Source organism: Mus musculus, chromosome 13, assembly GCF_000001635.26.
Source record: "Mus musculus strain C57BL/6J chromosome 13, GRCm38.p6 C57BL/6J".
Lineage (NCBI taxonomy): Eukaryota > Metazoa > Chordata > Mammalia > Rodentia > Muridae > Mus > Mus musculus.
The window spans coordinates 85,692,677-85,712,908 of record NC_000079.6 but is presented as its reverse complement, the minus strand read 5'-3'; positions in this window follow the sequence as shown (position 1 = coordinate 85,712,908).

The window sequence follows — 20,232 nt, the reverse complement described above, 5'->3', positions numbered from 1 at the left end:
GGAAGTAGATAAGAATGAAGATTTTCAACTTAAAGGGCCAGCAAAGATCTTCATAAAATTATAGAAGAAAACTTCCCTAACCTAAAGAAAGAGATGCCCATGAACATACAAAAAGCCTACAGAACTCCAAATAGACTGAACCAGAAAAGAAATTCCTCCAGACATATAATAATCAGAACAAAATGGACCAAATAAAGATAGAATATTAAAAGAAGTAAGGGAAAAGAGTCAAGTAACATATAAAGGCAGACCTATTAGAATTACACCAGAATTCTCACCAGAGACTATGAAAACCAGAAGATCCTAAATGGATGTGATACAGACACTCAGACAATACAAATGCCATCCCAGGCTACAATACCCAGCAAAACTCTGAAATACCATAGATAGAGAAATCAAAGTATTCCATGACAAAACCAAATTCCCACAATATCTTTCCATGAATCCAGTCCTTCAAAGGATAATAAAGGGAAAACACCAACACAAGGAGGGAAATTATGCCCTAGAAAAAGAAAGAAAGCAATCTTTCAACAAACATAAAAGAAGATAGCCCCAAGAACAGAATCCCAAATCTAACAACAAAAATAACAGAAAGCAACAATTACTTTTTCTGTAATATCTCTTAGTATCAATGGACTCAATTCCCCAATAAGAAAACATAGACTAACAGGACCCAACATTTTACTGCATACAGGAAACCCAACTTAGGGACAAAGAAAGACACTACCTCAGAAAGGATGGAAAGCAATTTTCCAAGCAAAAGGTCTCAAGAAATTAGCTGGAGTAGCCATTCTAATATTGAATAAAATCAACTTCCAACCCAAAGTTATCAAAAAAGAAAAGGAGGGGCACTTCATACACAGCAAAGGTAAAATCTTCCAAGAATATCTATGCTCCAAATGCAAGGGCATCCACATTCATTAAGGAAACTATGGTAAAACTCAAAGCACACATTGCACACCACAATAATAGTGGGAGACTTCAACACCCCACTCTCAACAATGGACAGATACTGCAAACAAAAACTAAACAAAGACAGAGTGAAATGAACAGAAGTTATGAAACAAATGCATTTAAAAGATATCTACAGAACACTTTATAATAAAACAAAAGGATATACCTTCTTCTCAGCACCTCATGGTACCTCCTCAAAATTGACTATATACTTAGTCAAAATACAGGCCTCAACAGATAGAAAAATATTGAAATTATCCCATGCATCCTATCAGATCACCATGGACTAAGGCTGATTTTCAATAACAACATAAATGATAGAAAGCCAACATCCACATGGAAGCTGAACAGCACTCTACTCAATGATAACTTAGTCAAGGGAGAAATAAAGAAAGATTTTAAAGACTTTTTAGAGTTTAATGAAAATGAAGCCACAACATATCCAAACTTATGCAACACAACGAAAGCATTCCTAAGAGGAAAACTCATAGCTCTGCGTGACTCCAAAAAGAAACTAGGGAGAGCATACACTAGCAGCTTGACAGCACACCTAGAAGCTCTAAAACAAAAAGAAGCAAATCAGAAATGAAAAAGGAGACATATCAAAACCTGAGGAAGCCCAACACATCATCATATCATTCTACAAAAGGCTATACTCAACAAAACTGGAAATCCTGGATGAAATGGACAATTTTTTTACAAAGATACCAGACACCAAATTAAATCAGGATCAGATAAACAATCTAAACAGTACCATATCCAATAAAGAAATAGAAGCAGTCATTAATAGTCTCCCAAATGAAAAAAACCCCAGGACCAGATGGGCTTAATGCAGAGATTATCAGAGCTTCAAAGAAAACCTAATTCCAATTCTCCTCAAACAATTCCACAAAATAGAAACAGAAAGTTCTCTACCCAGTTCATTCTATGAAGACACAATTACTCTGATACCTAAACCACTTAAAGACCCAACAATGAAAGAGAACTTAAGACCAATTTCCCTTATGAATATTGATGCAAAAATACTCAATAAAATCCTTGAAAACTGAATCCAAGAACACATCAAAATGATCATCCATCATGATCAAATAGACTTCATCCTAGGGATAGAGGGATGGTTTAATATACAGAAATCCATCAACATAATCAACTATATAAACAAACTTAAAGAAAAAAACTATATGACCATCTCATTAGATGCTGAGAAATCATTTGACAAAATTCAACACCCCTGCATAATAAAAGACTTAGAAAGATCAGGAATTCAAGGCCCGTACCTAAACATAATAAAAGCAATATACAGCAAACCAGTAGCCAACATTAAACTAAATGGAGAGAAACTTGAAGCAATCCCACTCAAACCAGGGACTAGAAAAGGCTGCCCACTTTATCCTTTCCTATTCAGTTTAGTACTTGAAATCCTAACCAGAGCAATTAGACAACAAAAGGAGATCAAGGGGATACACATTGGAAAGGAAGAAGTCAAAACATTATTATTTGTAGATGATATGATAGTATATTTAAGTGACCCTAAAATGTCTACCAGAGAACTCCTAGACCTAATAAACAGCTTCAGTGCAGTAGCTGCATATAAAATTAACTCAAAGAAATCAGTGGCCTTTTTCTGCACAAAGGATAAACAGGATGAGAAAGAAATTAGGGAAACAACACCCTTCACAATAGTCACAAATAATATAAAATACCTTGGTGTCACTCTAACTAAGGAAGTAAAGATTTGTATGATAAGAACTTCAAGACTCTGAAGAAAGAAATTCAAGAAGATTTCAGAAGGTGGAAAGATCTCCCATGCTCATGGATTGGCAGGATTAATATAATAAAAATGGCTCTCTTGCTGAAAGCAATCTACAGTTTCAATGCAATCCCCATCAAAATTCCAACTCAAAATTCTTCACAGAGTTAGAAAGGGCAATTTGCAAATTCATCTAGAATAACAAAAACCCTAGGATACCAAAAACTATTCTCAACAATAAAAGAACCACGGGTGAGTCACCATGCTTGACCTCAAGTTGTACTACAGAGCAATTGTGATAAAAACTTACAGGTACATCAATGGAATAGAATTGAAGACCCAGAAATGAACACACACATCTATGGTCACTTGATCTTTGACAAAGGAGCTAAACCATCCAGTGGGAAAAAAGACAGTATTTTCAACAAATAGTGCTAATTCAACTTGTATTCATAGTTTGGAAGAATGTGAATTAATCCATTCTTATCTCCTTGTACAAAGCTCAAGTCTAAGTGGATCAAGGAACTCCACATATAACCAGAGACACTGAAACTTATAGAGGAGAAAGTAGGGAAAAGCTTTGAAGATATGGGCACAGGGGAAAAATTCCTGAACAGAACAGCAATGACTTATGCTATAAGATAAAGAATCGACAAATGGGACCACATAAAACTGCAAAGTTTCTGTAAGGCAAAAGACACTGTCAATAAGAGAAAAGGACACCAACAGAATGGGAAAGGTTCTTTACCAATCCTAATTCCAATAGTGGACTAATATCTAATATATACAAAGAACTCAAGAAGCTGGACTCCATAAAATCAAATAACCCTATTAAAAAATGGGGTGCAGAGCTAAACAAATAATTCTCAACTGCGGAGTACCAAATGGCTGAGTAGCACCTGAAAAAATATTCAACATCCTTAATAATCCAGGAAATACAAATCAAAACAACTCTGAGATTCCACCTCACACCAGTCAGAATGGCTAAGATCAGAAATTCAGGTGACTGCAGATTCTGGCAAGGATGTGGAGAAAGAGGAACACTCCTCCATTGTTGGTGGAATTGCAAGCTTGTACAACCACTCTGGCAGTTTCTCAGAAAATTGGACATATGGACAGGGCAATGCCAAGGCCTGGAAGCAGGAGTGGGAGTGTTGGGGAGCAGGGATCGGAGAGAGTATATGGGACTTTCGAGGTAGCATTTGAAATGTAAATGAAGAAAATATCTAATAAAAAAGAGTTTGACAGCAAAAAAAAAAATTCAAGTGTCAACACTGCACAGAGTCAAGGCAATGTAAGACAAGGGCCATGGCTATGTAATTGGTTATTAATCTAGTACTTTTACAGAATATCTATTACTTTCAGAATAATTATAGTAGAATCACCTTTGTAAAAGTCAATCTTAAAAACTAATATTATAATAGCAAAGAATTTTGTGACTGGACAAATAATTTTCTAATTTCTAAAACGTAGATGATTTTTTTGTAAACTTACATAATGCCGTTATATCTATAAGCACTTCGGAATTCCTCCATTGTATTTATTCTCTGAAATTATTCTAGATGTTAAAACTTTACAGACCTCTGGGAAAATTATATGTACAGTGTTATTAGGTTTTTATTTGCTTGGTTTTACTACCCCTTTATTAAATACCACTCCCTTTGCTTTTATAATTGCCTTGTTTTGTAATAAAGCATATATCACCATAAACACAACTTTGACTTTAGGATGCAAGGTATGTTAATGTTCTACATATATAAAATATTTAGGTTCATAGAAAAATCTGAATATGAATGTTTCTCATGGCTTTGTTCACAATAACCAAGGCATGAAACACCAAAACTGCCATTTCATCTATTATTTTCTTCTCTTCTATCCTGAGAACTCTGAATTCTTCTGCCATATTCAATCATTTAAATATAGTTCACCAAGTTCTCATTTTCACTGTCTTCCTCAATCCCACACTTTCCAGCTCTTCACCATTCTCTGTATATATATATATATATATATTAGGTAATATAGACCTTCCTCTGCATCTAGCCTTTACTACACTACATGTCTGAACCCATTAGTTACCTGTTTTGACATTTAATATGTGTCCAGCTTTATTCTATTCGAGTATCTTAATAACCCATTGTTGCCAGGAACTATCTAGGAGAAGCCAAAAATTAGCAATTTATCTTACTGAGATGGATTCACTTTGGATTAAAATCTCTTTGCTCCAGCAGGCAAGGCACAGGAGAATTTCATTTTAGGAAATATTTCTGCTATTAATATGCTTTTTCTGTTATTATTAAATATATGTTAATCACTAGGTATTAATCCACCCATTTTAGCAGATTTCTGCAGAATAATGAAGATGCACTATTATATAGTGATGCTATATAGACAAATAGATGAGTTTTCAATTTTTACTGATGATCCTGTAATAATTCCTAAAATTTTGTCAGTAATTGTTAAGCTCTTTTATAATAGCACTGCTATTATATCTTTTCTAATTCAAACTGCATTAAGAACTCAGCAAGTCTTCTAGTGTCACGAGTTAATGGAGTAGGTTCCAAGAAAGTGTAAAACCATTAACCAATGATCATAAAAATGGAACTCAGGATTTACTATAGGTGACAGGACAAAAGATAAAATATTGACTGGGTTTATTTATACAAAACTTCACTAATACTTAGTCACAAATTGTTATGGTTTTTAACTCTCTAAGAATATGTAGAGCTGATGACAGATGATGAATATTTAGCCAGATAATTACTGCTAATGGAAATGAATATAAACATTCTCTGTTGTAAATTTTATTCAATTTATGATTTGAATTTATGTGTAAACATGTGATAAACTTTTTACTATGTGATCATGTATTCTGAAAGATATATAAGTGATGAGGACAAAGAGAGAAAGTCACTAAGGAAAATTTTTTTAAAGTTTAACTCAAGAAGAACTTAGAAGTAAAAGCATAGCATTGGGAGTAATGGTATTGAGAGTAAGGGCATTATTGTGACATCAGAGCAGAAAGCAAGAAGATTAGAAGAAGGGAGTAGAGAGTACTTTTGGAGGAGACCTTTTATAGAAACTTTTTTGAGAACTTAAAAACTAAGAAATAAAGGCTAAAATCACTTTCAATGTGTCCCATTTTCTTCCTGCAACTTCAACTAGCAGGCTAGAAGGTAGAGCAGTGCAGTTCCTGCATAAATAGAACAAAGGTTACTTTACTTAATTCTCTACTGTTTTAAGATGAGGTGTTAAAGTGTTTCTCATCTCAGAGAAACTCAAAAGGCAGGTCATCTACAAAAGCAAAGTGACAAACTTAAGATAGGTAAAAGTTTTATTATTAAGCTGCAGCCCTAAACATCTCATAAGACTAAGTCTTACCCTAGTCACATACTTCCCACTCTGCTGCCTCAAGAGGAACCAAACAAGAAAGAACTGCCTGGGCTTGTGCCTGGCACATTGGTTTCCAAAATAACCCTATGACATAAACACTATCATTGGACCAAACTCTTTTTCTTAATTGGATCTTTTCTTTATTTACATTTCAAATGTTATTCCCTTTCATTGTATCCCCCAGAAACCCTTTGTCCCATTCCCTCTCCCCCTGCTTCTATGAGGGTGTTTCCCCACCCACCCACCCATTCCTGCCTCCCTGCCCTCGAATTTCCCTATGCTAGGGCATCAAGTCTTCACAGGACCAAGGGCATTTTTTTCCAATGATGTCCAACAAGGTCATTGCCCCAATCTTAAAAACAGAAAAATTAAGTTGCCCAAGTTCAAGCAGAAATTGCTTATAAATCCAAATTCTATCCCATGGTGTGTAGCTGATGCATTGTACCAATTTATACATTCATTGTCCAACAACCTCTTGGGAGAGCAGGTAAAGGGTATCCAAAGAGTAAAGAATATTTATATGGGTGTGCACCCTGAACAAAGAATGATGATTTCGAAGGAACTACATAAACATAACCTTTTTGGATAAAGTGTAAAATCAATATCAAAGCTGCTTTTCAAGTTTCTATAAACACAGAAACCGTAGTTTTTACTTAAATGAATCTTTTGAGAATTAGGAAGCATAATAAAGCACAAAAATATAATTTCTTTATTCAAATAACATGAAGATTAATTATGCATTAATCTTAATACCTATACCTTATCTATTAATACCTATGCCTAATTAATTATGTAATAGGTTATTATTATTAGGATAAGTTAATGTAGTACACATAAAAATCACTCACAAATGTTAATTTTATTACTATTATTATTAAATTAATACTTTCTCTTAATAACTACTCAATATATTTTCTATTAAATAATATATACTTTTGATTTTTTTGCTTTACTTTTACCTTTAAACTATATTTATTAACATATGAATATGCATATGTATGCACATAAAAAGGTGACCATGTCTACTCAGTCTGTTAACAACATTTTGAGGGAGAGGGATTAAAACAAGAAAAGACAATTACACCCTATGATAACACGACTCCAGCAAATGCTAAAGTGGGTATGATTTTTTCCAGTCTGCTTTTATATCTTTATAAGAACATGCAAAGAATATGGCTAGTTCTTAGGAACATCAAGGCATGAACAAAGGTCCCATGTATTTAGAAATTTATTAAGATCAAGATCTTGAGCCTACTTCCTCATCCTATCCCAATGTCAAACTCTTGCCATTTTCCTTGAAGTTGCACCAAGAACCCTCCATATCTCCCCCTTGTTATTTCATAAACAAGACTTTGTCTTATGTTGCTCTAACAAGAATAACTTCCTTCCTTAACCATCATTGAAAAATGCATTATCCAAGGCAATGCACTTTTGTCATATGTTGGTAAGGTTCTATACAGGATCTTAGCCGTCATTGACTGTCAGCCTGTTAAACTAATGGTTTTGTCAGGAGATCCATTTTTAATTTCAGGACATGTATTTTGGCTGCCAACATGTTGATGCTGTTAAAGGCAAGTTTTATAAAAATGGGCAGAAATACAAGTATTCCAAGGACGAGAAGGGCCAATATGATCAAACTATATAAGCCAATCTTGAAGCTTCACTAAGATGGAAATAATGACCTTAAGCCATGAATAATTTCATCAGCAGTATCAGCAGCATCAAAACTCAGCAAAGCAGGGGCAGCATTCTTTAAATTTATAATCTCAATATACAAACTTAAAATATCCAGAGAAGTGTTAGAATTATGCCAAATACCCTGCAGGTGTCTTTGCATTTCCTCCCAATTATAGTGAATGTCATTGTAAATTTTAGAAGTGAAATAAATCCATTGATATATATCATGACACTTGAGATTGCTTTTTACTACTAAACTCTGAACATCCTCTCTAATAATTTGAATAGTATTATAAAGAGTATCAATTTGTTGTTCCAACCAAGTAGCTAAATCTTCTTGAATACTCAGAGCATTAGTAACATTTTTTTTGTGAAATGATTAACAAAAGTGGCTGTCTTAACTTCTTGTGTCAAAGCAGTTGTAGATGCAGTGGTGCTTGGTTTTATTGTAACCAAAGCTGCTATACCAGCAATAATCAAACCCTACTATCTTGTTTCTGCTTAAATCCTGACTCCCTATTTCCAATATTTGTAAGCTTTTGTTTTTCCAGAATACCAACGTCCAGTCATAGTCACAGTCAATAAAACAAAAGCTGGTTGATAGACCATCATAACAGACATGCCAGATTTTAGTACACTAACATAATTAGAAAGTGAATAATCAATACAACTTACATTAAATATTGTGGAAGAGAAAAAAGTAAATTTAATATGACTAATTAATAAAGGTTAGGAGTCTTAATACACATACTAACATTTGTTTGAGATCTGGATCCTGTCATTGTTAGAAATCCAGATCCTGTCCCAAATTTATCCACTGCAATTTCTTTACTCTTTTTTTTATTAGGTATTTTCTTCATTTACATTTCCAATGCTACCCCATAAGTCCCCCAAACCCTCCCCCCACTCCCACTTCTTGGCCCTGGCATTCCCCTGTACAGAGGCATATAAAGTTTGCAAGACCAATGGGCCTCTCTTTCCACTAATGGCCGACTAGGTCATCTTCTGATACATATACAGCTAGAGACATGAGTTCCAGGGGGTACTGGTTAGTTCTTATTGTTGTTCCACCTATAGGGTTGCAGTTCCCTTTAGCTCCTTGGGTACTTTCTCTAGCTCCTCCATTGGGGGCCCTGTGGTCCTTCTAATAGCTGACTGTAAGCATACACTCTGTGTTTGCTAGGCCCCAGCATAGCCTCACAAGAGACAGCTATATCTGGGTCCTTTCAGCAAAATCTTGCTAGAGTATGCAATGGTGTCAGCATTTGGAGGCTGATTGTGGGATGGATCCCGGGTATGGCAGCCTCTAGATGGTCTATTCTTTCGTCTCAGCTCTAAACTTTCTCTCGGTAATTCCTTCCATGGGTCTTTTCTTCCCAATTCTAAGAAAGGACAAAGTGTCCACACTTTGGTCTTCGTTCTTCTTGAGTTCCTGTGTTTTGCAAATTGTATCTTGGGTATTCTAAGTTTCTGGGCTAATATCCACTTATCATTGAGTACATATCATGTGAGTTCTTCTGTGATTGGGTTACCTAACTCAGGATGATGCCCTCCAGGTCCATCCATTTGCCTAGGAATTTCATAAATTCATTCTTTTTAATAACTAAGTAGTACTCCATTGTGTAAATGTACCACATTTTCTGTTTCCATTCCTCTGTGGAGGGGCATCTGGGTTCTTTCCAGCTTCTGGCTATTATAAATAAGGCTGCTATGAACATAGATGAGCATGTGTCCTTCTTACCGGTTGGAACATCTTCTGGATATGTGCCCAGGAGAGGTATTGCGGGATCCTCAGGTAGTACTATGTCCAATTTTCTGAGGAACGGCCAGACTGATTTCCAGAGTGGTTGTACAAGTTTGCAATCCCACGAACAATGGAGGAGTGTTCCTCTTTGTCCACGTCCTCACCAGCATCTGCTGTCACCTGAATTTTTGATCTTAGCCATTGACTGGTGTGAGGTGGAATCTCTGGTTTGCTTTGATTTGCATTTCCCTGATGATTAAGGATGTTGAACATTTTTTCAGGTGCTTCTCTGCAATTGGGTATTCCTCAGGTGAGAATTTTTTGTTCAGCTCTGAGCCCCATTTTTAATGGGGTTATTTGATTTTCTTGAGTCCACCTTCTTGAGTTCTTTATATATATTGGATATTAGTCCCCTATCTGATTTAGGATATGTAAAGATCCTTTCCCAATCTGTTGGTTGCCTTTTTGTCTTATTGACGGTGTCTTTTACCTTGCAGAAGCCTTGCAATTTTTTGAGGTCCCATTTGTTGATTCTCAATCTTTCAGCACAGCCCATTGCTGTTCTATTCAGGAATTTTCCCCGTGTACCTATATCGTCGAGGCTCTTCCCTACTTTCTCCTCTATAAGTTTCAGTGTCTCTGGTTTTATGTGGAGTTCCATAGTGTCTTAGTCAGGGTTTCTATTCCTGCACAAACATCATGACCAAGAAGCAGCCCAATTCCCAACAATTGTTCAGTCGCAGCTGTGAATGGAAGTCTAAGGATCTAGCAGTTACTCAGTCTCACACAGCAAGCAGGCAAAGGAGAAAGAGCTAGACTCCCTTCTTCCAATGTCCTTATATTGTCTCCAGCAGAAGGTGTAGCCCAGATTAAAGGTGTGTTCCACCACACCTTTAATCCCAGAAGAAAGGTGTAGCCCAGATTAAAGGTGTGTTCCTTAAACTCGGAGATTCAATCTTCTGGAATCCATAGCCACTATGGCTCAAGATCTCCATACCAAGGTCAGATAAGGATCTCCAAGCCTCCAGATAAGGGTCACTGGTGAGCCTTCCAATTCTGGATTGTAGTTCATTCCAAATATAGTCAAGTTGACAACCAGGATTAGCCACTACACATAGTCCACTTAGATTTGACCTTAGTACAAGTAGATAGGAATGAATCAATTTGAATTCTTCTACATGATAACTGCCAGTTTTGCCAGCACCGTTTGTTAAAAATGCTGTTTTTTCCCACTGGGTGGTTTTAACTCCCTTGTCAAAAATCAAGTGACCATAGGTGTGTGGGTTCATCTCTGGGTCTTCAATTCTATTCCATTGGTCTACTTGTCTGTCTCTATACCAGTATGATGCAGTTTTTATCACAATTGCTCTGTAGTAAAGCTTTAGGTCGGGCATGGTGATTCCACCAGAGGTTGTTTTATCCTTGAGAAGAGTTTTTGCTATCCTAGGATTTTTGTTATTCCAGATGAATCTGCCCATTGCCCTTTCTAATTCATTGAAGAATTGAGTTGGAATTTTGATGGGGATTGCATTGAATCTGTAGATTGCTTTTGGCAAGATAGCCATTTTTACTATATTGATCCTGCCAATCCATGAGCATGGGAGATCATTCCATCTTCTGAGATCTTCTTTTATTTCTTTCTTCAGAGACTTGAAGTTCTTATCATACAGATCTTTCACTTCCTTAGTTAGAGTCACACCAAGGTATTTTATATTATTTGTGACTATTGAGAAGGGTGTTGTTTCCCTAATTTCTCTCTCAGCCTGTTTATCCTCTGTGTAGAAAAAGGCCATTGACTTGTTTGAGTTAATTTTATATCCAGCTACCTCATTGAAGCTGTTTATCAGGCTTAAGATTCTCTTCTGGAATTTTTAGGGTCACTTATATATACTATCATATCATCTGCAAAAAGTGATATTTTGAGTTCCTCTTTTCCAATTTGTAACCCCATGATCTCCTTTTGTTGTCGAATTGCTCTGGCTAATACTTCAAGTACTATGTTGAAAAGGTAGGGTGAAAGTGGGCAGCCTTGTCTAGTCCCTGATTTTAGTGGGATTGCTTCCAACTTCTCTCCATTTACTTTGATGTTGGCTACTGGTTTGCTGTAGATTGCTTTTATTATGTTTAGGTATGGGCCTTGAATTCCTGATCTTTCCAAAACTTTTATCATGAATGGGTGTTGGATCTTGTCAAATGCTTTTTCTGCATCTAACGACATGATCATGTGGTTTTTGTCTTTGAGTTTGTTTATATAATGGATTACATTGATGGATTTTCGTATATTAAACCATCCCTGCATCCCTGGAATAAAACCTACTTGGTCAGGATGGATGATTGCCTCAATGTGTTCTTGGATTCGGTTAGCGAGAATTTTATTAAGGATTTTTGCATCGATATTCATAAGAGAAATTGGTCTGAAGTTCTCTATCTTTGTTGGGTCTTTTTATGGTTTAGGTATCAGAGTAATTGTGGCTTCATAGAATGAGTTGGGTAGAGTACCTTCTGTTTCTAGTTTGTGGAATAGTTTGTGAAGAACTGGGATTACATCTTCTTTGAAGGTCTGATAGAACTCTGTACTAAACCCATCTGGTCCTGGCTTTTTTTGGTTGGGAGACTATTAATGACTGCTTCTATTTCTTTAGGGGATATAGAACTGTTTAGATCATTAACCTGATCTTGATTTAACTTTGGTACCTGGTATCTGTCTAGAAACTTGTCCATTTCATCCAAGTTCTACAGTTTTGTTGAGTACAGCCTTTTGTAGAAGGATCTGATGGTGTTTTGGATTTCTTCAGGATCTGTTCTTATGTCTCCCTTTTCATTTCTGTTTTTGTTAATTAGGATGCTTTCCCTGTGCCCTCTAGTAAGTCTGGCTAAGGGTTTATCTATCTTGTTGATTTTCTCAAAGAACCAGCTCCTCATTTGGTTGATTCTTTGAATAGTTCTTCTTGTTTCCACATGGTTGATTTTGCCCCTGAGTTTGATTATTTCCTGCCATCTACTTCTCTTGGGCGAATTTGCTTCCTTTTGTTCTAGAGCTTTTAGGTGTGTTTTCAAGTTGCTAATTTGTGCTCTCTCTAGTTTCTTTTTGTAGGCACTCAGTGCTATGACTTTTCCTCTTAGAAATGCTTTCATTGTGTCCCAGAAGTGTGGGTATGTTGTGGCTTCATTTTCATTAAACTCCAAAAAGTCCTTAATTTCTTTCTTTATTCCTTCCTTGACCAAGGTATCATTGAGAAAAGTGTTGTTCAATTTCCACGTGAATGTTGGTTTTCTATTATTTATTTTGTTATTGAAGATCAGCCTTAGTCCATGGTGACCTGATAGGATGCATGGGACAATTTCAATATTTTTGTATATGTAGAGTCTTGTTTTGTGACCGATTATGTGGTCAATTTTGGGGAAGGTACCATGAGGTGCTGAGAAGAAGGTATATCCTTTTTTAAGCTTAAAATGTTCTGTAGATATCTGTTAGATTCATTTGTTTCATAACTTCTGTTAGTTTCAGTGTCCCTGTTTAGTTTCTGTTTCCATGATTTGTCCATTGGTGAAAGTGGTGTGTTTAAGTCTCCCAGTACTATTGTGTGAGGTGCAATGTGTGCTTTGCGCTTTACTAAAGTTTCTTTAATGAATGTGGCTGCCCTTGTATTTGGAGCATAGATATTCAGAATTGATTGTTCCTCTTGGAGGATTTTACCTTTGATGAGTATGAAGTACCTCTCCTTGTCTTTTTTGATGACTTTGGGTTGGAAGTCGATTTTATTAGATATTAGAATGCATATGTATCAAAAGATGGCCTAGTCGGCCATCACTGGAAAGAGAGGCCCATTGGACTTGCAAACTTTATATGCCCCAGTACAGGGGAACGCCAGGGCCAAAAAGAGGGAGTGGGTGGGTAGGGGAGTGGGGGGTGGGTATGGGGGACTTTTGGGATAGCATTGAAAATGTAAATGAGGAAAATACCTAATTAAAAAAAAAAACAAGCAAGAACAAAAAAAAAAGAAAGAAAGAAAGAAAAAGAAAGAAAGAAAGAAAGAAAGAAAGAAAGAAAGAAAGAAAGAAAGAAAGAAAGAAAGAAAGAAAGAAAGAAAGAAAGCTGGGCAAGCTGTGCAGAGCAAGCCAGTAAGTGGCATTAATTTATGGCTTCAGCTTCCGCTCCATCCTTGAAATCCTGCCTTGAGTTCCGTCAATGATGAACTATGATGTAGAGTTGTAAAGTAAAGTAACCCCCCCCCCCAAAAAAAAAAAAGAATGGCTACTCCAGCTTGTTTCTTCAGACCATTTGCGCTTGGAAAATTGTTTTCCAGCCTTTCATTCTGAGGTAGTGTCTGCCTTTTTCCCTGAGATGGGTTCCTGTAAGCGGGAGAATGTTGGGTCCTGTTTGTGTAGCCAGTCTGTTAGTCTATGTCTTTTGGGGAGTTGAGTCCATTGATATTAAGAGATATTAAGGAAAAGTATTGTTGCTTCCTATTATTTTTGTTGTTAAAGTTGGCATTCTGTTCTTGTGGCTGTCTTCTTTTAGGTTTGTATAGGGATTACCTTCTTGCTTTTTCTAGGACTTGGTTTCCGTCCTTGTATTGGTTTTTTTCTGTTATTATCCTTTGAAGGGCTGGATTCGTGGAAAGATAATGTGTGAATTTGGTTTTGTCGTGGAATACTTTGGTTTCTCCATCTATGGTAATTGAGAGTTTGGCTGGGCTGGCATTTTTTTTTCTTAGTGTCTGTATAACATCTGTCCAGGCTCTTCTGGCTTTCATATTCTCTGGTGAAAAATCTGGTGTAATTCTGATAGGCTTGCCTTTATAGATTACTTGACCTTTTTCCCTTACTGCTTTTAATATTCTATCTTTATTTAGTGCGTTTGTTGTTCTGATTATTATGTGTCGGGAGGAATTTCTTTTCTGGTCCAGTCTATTTGGAGTTCTGTAGGCTTCTTGAATGTTCATGGGCATGTCTTTCTTTAGGTTTGGGAAGTTTTCTTCTATAATTTTGTTGAAGATATTTGCTGGTCCTTTGCGTTGAAAATCTTCATTCTCATCTACTCCTATTATCTGTAGATTTGGTCTTCTCATTGTGTCCTGGATTTCCTGGATATTTTGAGTTAGGATCTTTTTGCATTTTCTATTTTCTTTGATTGTTGTGCCGATGTTCTCTCTGGAATCTTCTGCACCTGAGGTTCTCTCTTCCATCTCTTGTATTCTGTTGCTGATGCTCGCATCTATGGTTCCAGATTTCTTTCCTAGGGTTTCTATCTCCAGCGTTGTTTCACGTTGGGTTTTCTTTATTGTGTCCACTTCTCTTTTTAGGTCTTAGATGGTTTTATTCAATTCCATCACCTGTTTGGTTGTGTTTTCCTGGAATTCTTTAAGGGATTTTTGTGCTTCTTCTTTAAGGTCTTCTACCTGTTTAGCAGTGTTCTCCTGTATTTCTTTAAGTGAGTTATTAAAGTCCTTCTTGATGTCCTCTACCATCATCATGAGATATGCTTTTAAACCCGGGTCTAGCTTTTGGGGTGTGTTGGTGTGCCCTGGATTGGGCGAATTGGGAGTGCTGGGTTCTGATGATGGTGAGTGGTCTTGGTTTCTGTTAGTAAGATTCTTACATTTGCCTTTTGCCATCTGGTAATCTCTGTAGTTAGTTGTTATAGTTGTCTCTGGTTAGAGCTTGTTCCTCTTGAGATTCTGTTAGCCTCTATCAGCAGATATGGAAGACTAGCTCTCTCCTTTGTTTCAGTGGTTACAGCACTCTCTGCAGGCAAGCTCTCCTCTTGCAGGGAAGGTTGACAGATATGTGGCATTCAGTCCTGTCTCCTGGCAGAAGATGAAGGCCAGAAACAGGGCTTGTCCCAGAATCTGTGTAGCTTCAGTAGGCCACACTCTCACCTGCACAGATTAGTCTCAGCAGGATCTGGGAACCAAGATGTCTCCCCAGATGCTGTGGTATATGCCTCCCAGGTGGGCCAGACACCTCTCCTCTGGCAGGCAAGGAGCCCAGATGTCTGGAGCCCAAAACAAGGTGCAGCAGAAGCTCTGTGGCTTCTGCCTGACCCAGAAGCTGTTAGTGTCTGTGGTCCACACTCTACCCTGTGCAGAGTTGTCTAGGTGGAATCCTGGAACCAGGATGCCTCCCCCAGATGCTGTGGCAAAGCTCTTCCTGGTGGGTGCGGACACCTCTTCTCTGGCAGGGAAGGTTCCCGGGTGTCTGGAGCCTGAAACATGGTCTGCCCCAGAAGCTCTGTGGCTTCTGCCTTTCCTAGATGCTGTTAGCCTCTGCAGTCTATACTCTCACCTGCGCTGACCAGTCTTGGCAGAATCCAGGGACCCAAGATGGCTCCCTCCAGATGCTGCGGTGAAGCCCTCCCAGGCAGTGTGGACACCTCTCGTCTGGCAGGGAAGGTGCTGGGATGTCTGGAGCCTGAAATGTGGTCTGCCCCAGAAGCTCTGTGGCTTCCGCCTGACCCAGAAGCTGTTGGCTTCTGCAGTCCACACTCTCCCCTGCACAGAATAGTCTAGGGGAATCCCTGAACCAAGATGGCTTCCCCAGATGCTGTATCCACTGCAAATTTAACCTCATGCAATGCAGCTGACAATTTTCAATATGTCTCTGAAATTTCTCACCTAGCCCTCCAAATGCCCAGTCATTTCCTTTTTTCCAATATTGGATTGATTTCCAGACCAGTCCATGACTGAGTCAAAATAATTGGACATATTAAAGGAAAGAGGAGTGTCATTATAACAAATTCTCTATTTGATTAATTTTTTGAAGGCAGTTTCTAGATTTGTTTTCTCTGTCCCACAAAGTCTAAAAGCTTGAGTCAAGGCACCTTATTCAGTATGGGCAAGCAAAGTTGGGTCAGGAATAGATGCCAAATACAACTTCCCTGTCACCACTGCCAGGGAACTTAGCAAGGTCACATTCAGCATCATTCTTTGTCCTCCAATCACTCTGGTATGTGCCATGCTCCTTCAAAATCCTGTGAATAACACACAAACATGCCCTCTTCTCCATATTTATACCTAATCTGAAACATGCAACATGCCAGTAAGTGTATCTTTCTATTTCATCTAGGCATACATATGCTGAGTTGTAGGGTGCCAAAGACACTCTGAAGCAGAGAGTTTCATGGCATCCAAGGTTAAAAAAGACAAAATAAAACTTTGTGGTGAAGGATGTATAGAAGTATACAACCTCCCTAGCCCCTTTTAGGTAACTGACTTTTTTTAGAGCTTCATGGGCTCAGTTGACAATTCCCTACAACAGAGATTTGCTTTTTATCATGATAAGACACATCTTTAAGTGTATCTTCAGAAGACAATCAAAGGGAAATTAAAATATCAAGGTTGTGATTGAATTGTAAACTGCCAATGTCTGTTAGCTTTGTATATATTTAATTATAATGTTTTTACAATAACTTTTTTTATTTGTAAAAATCACAAATATTCAGTAAAGCATGAAAAAGACACTTTTGTTATTACTCAAAATGTGGCCAGTGAAGAAAATACATTTATTTTTCTATCTATGAAGATTGAAAGAAAATGTGTACCCATAATTGGGAAGGTAGTAAAGAAATGAGCATTACCATAGTCTTTAAGGGAGATGCAAATTGCAAGAATCTTTTGGAAAACCAATTTCACAATTCTCCCAATGAATCTAACATACAATTATTCTTACATTATTTGGTGCCTGGTATTTAAGGCATTTTAATTATGGTACATTGTAAAAGTTGTCTAATGAGAAGGGGATTGGTTAAGAACTCTATCCTGTGAAAACATTGATGAAAATGCTCCATAACAGTACACAAGATACTGTAAATGTATGTGTCTAAGAGAAAAGCTGACCGGCCCCCTTAACTATAATTTTTTAAAGTTTCTTTTGCAATAACCATAATTTTGGAAGTCAAAACCAATTTTTAACAGTGCAAACAATCAAGTCTCTTGAAAATCAAACCAATACCAAATGCATTATTTTCATATTTCAAAGGTTGGCTGTTAGTTCTTGTATACGAATGTATGACGTTGCAGTTTTTAATACATCATTTAAGAAACATTGGTTTAAACAAATGTTTTAAAAATTGTTATGTCTGGTTTCTTTTTTTTAATTTATAATATTTTTATTACATATTTTCCTCAATTACATTTCCAATGCTATCCCAAAAGTCCCCCATACCCTCCCCACCACTTCCCTACCCACCCATTCCCATTTTTTTGGCCCTGGCGTTCCCCTGTACTGGGGCATATAAAGTTTGTGTGTCCAATGGACCTCTCTTTCCAGTGATGGCCGACTAGGCCATCTTTTGATACATATGCAGCTAGAGTCCAGAGCTCCAGGGTACTGGTTAGTTCATAATGTTGTTCCACCTATAGGGTTTCAGATCCCTTTAGCTCCTTGGGTACTTTCTCTAGCTCCTCCATTGGGAGCTCTGTGATCCATCCACTAGCTGACTGTGAGCATCCACTTCTGTGTTTGCTGGGCCCTGGCATAGTCTCACAAGAGACAGCTATATCTGGGTTCTTTCAGCAAAATCTTGCTAGTGTATGCAATGGTGTCAGCACTTGGAAGCTGATTATGGGGTGGATCCCTGGATAAGGCAGTCTCTAGATGGTCCATCCTTTCGTCACAGCTCTAGACAGGAATTACATAAAATATTATCCCAATTTAGGAGCACATTTAGAGCCTGGTTTCTCTGGGTTGGCTCATGCTATGTGTTGTTGACCAGAATCACTCCAACCCTGAACTACTAATTTTAAGCCTGTTACTGAGGTTCCAAGTTTTTAACCATACGTAGTAACATATAAGTCAATAATCTACAACCAAGGCATGCTAAACATATTTATATATTTGAGACCAGTCAGAAACAAACATGAAATGGAAACATACATTTACATATCTAGACTAGACAAACAAACTCATGAGAATATTTGATGGCAACATTCCATGGGAAGATCAAAAATTGAGATTAGTACTTAAGAAATATGTAAACAACTGTTATCTACATTAATATATAAATTATTCAGTTGTGTTACAGTTTTATTATTTTTATTAGGAGGAAAAGTAAATTTAACCATAGAAATTTCTATTATACACTGTTATATTGACTCAATATAACCTTAATGACTATATATATATATATATATATACATGTGTAGATATTACTGTGATAAAACAGAGATATATTTGAATGTTATTCATATGTTTATAATGATATATATTATCTAAGACCATTTCCAAGAGGAAGTACATTGTTGCTTCATTTTTTAAGTATTTCTCTTAGAATACTAACACCAAGTGATGAGGGTAGGTCCCAGCTAGAAATGTCTAAGACATCAACAAAAGCAAGCAACTTTGCTTGAAGCAGATGTAAAAAGAAGGTCCTTAAGACAATGGCTCATAATAACCAATTTTGGTAGTTTTGTTAAAAATCTTAAGGACAAGGGTCAGTGCAGAAGACACATAAAAATCTCAAATTTGAGGCTTCGGTCCCATAGGGATAGGCTGTTTCCTGTAACAGTTCTTCAGCATGCTAGGTAGTTCCTAAAGTACAGAAGCCCTTGAACAATAGCTGCCTTATGCACTCACTGATAAGTGGATATTAAGAAGCCCAAAATACCCAAGATACAATTTGCAAAACACATGAAACTCAAGAAGGAGAAAGACCAAATTGTGGACACTTTGATCCTTCTTAGAAAGGGGAACAAAATATCCATGGAAAGAGTTACAGAGACAAAGTTTGGAGTAGAGACTGATGGTATGACCATCCAGTGACTGCCCCACCTGGGGAACCATCCCATAAACAATCACCAAAACCAGACACTATTGCAGATGTCAATAAGAGCTTGCTAACTTATATAGCTATCTGCTGACAGGCTCTGCCAGTGCCTGACTAATACAGAAGTGGATGCTCACAGTCATCCATTGGACTGAGCACAGTGTCCACAAGGAAGGAGCTGGAATAAGTACCCAAGGAGCTGAAGAGGTTTGCAGCCCCCTAGGAGGAATAACAGTATGAACTAACAAGTAACCCAGTGTTCCCTAAGACTAAACCACCAATCAAAGAAGACATACAAAGGGACTTGTGGCTATAGCTGCATATGTAGCAGAGGATGGTCTAGTTGGTCATCAATGGGAGGAGAGGCCCTTGGTCCTGTGAAGGTTCTATGCCCCAGTATAGGGGAATTCCTGGGCCAGGAAGCGGGAGTGGGTGGGTTGGGGAGCAGAGGGAGGTGTGGAGAGGATAGGGGCTATTCAGAGGGAAAACTAGGAAAGGGGATGACATTTGAAATGTAAATAAAAAATATCTAATAAAAAATACTTAAAAAGACAACTTTAAAAAAATATATCTTCTGATAATTTAAATTATGTTACCAATTTTCATGAGGTTTGTTGATTAACCATTAAAGACCAGCAAGCCCCAGGGATCTTCCTATCTCCCCTTTTCCTGAACTAGGAATAAAAGTATATATCACCACATCCAGGCTTTTTCTGAGGCTTCTCTAGGTCAACTCAGACCTTTTTGTTTGCTATACAAACACTTTACCAACAGAATTATTTATTTATTCCTTTACCCCTGAATCCCCTCAACATACATTTTCAAAAGTAAGGTTTGAATGAATAAACAATATGATCCAGCCATTTTATATTAAATATGTAGAAAACCCTATGAATCTGAGCCAGGAAATTTTTCCTATGATGTGTCATTGCTTTGTAATTCCTGTCTCTA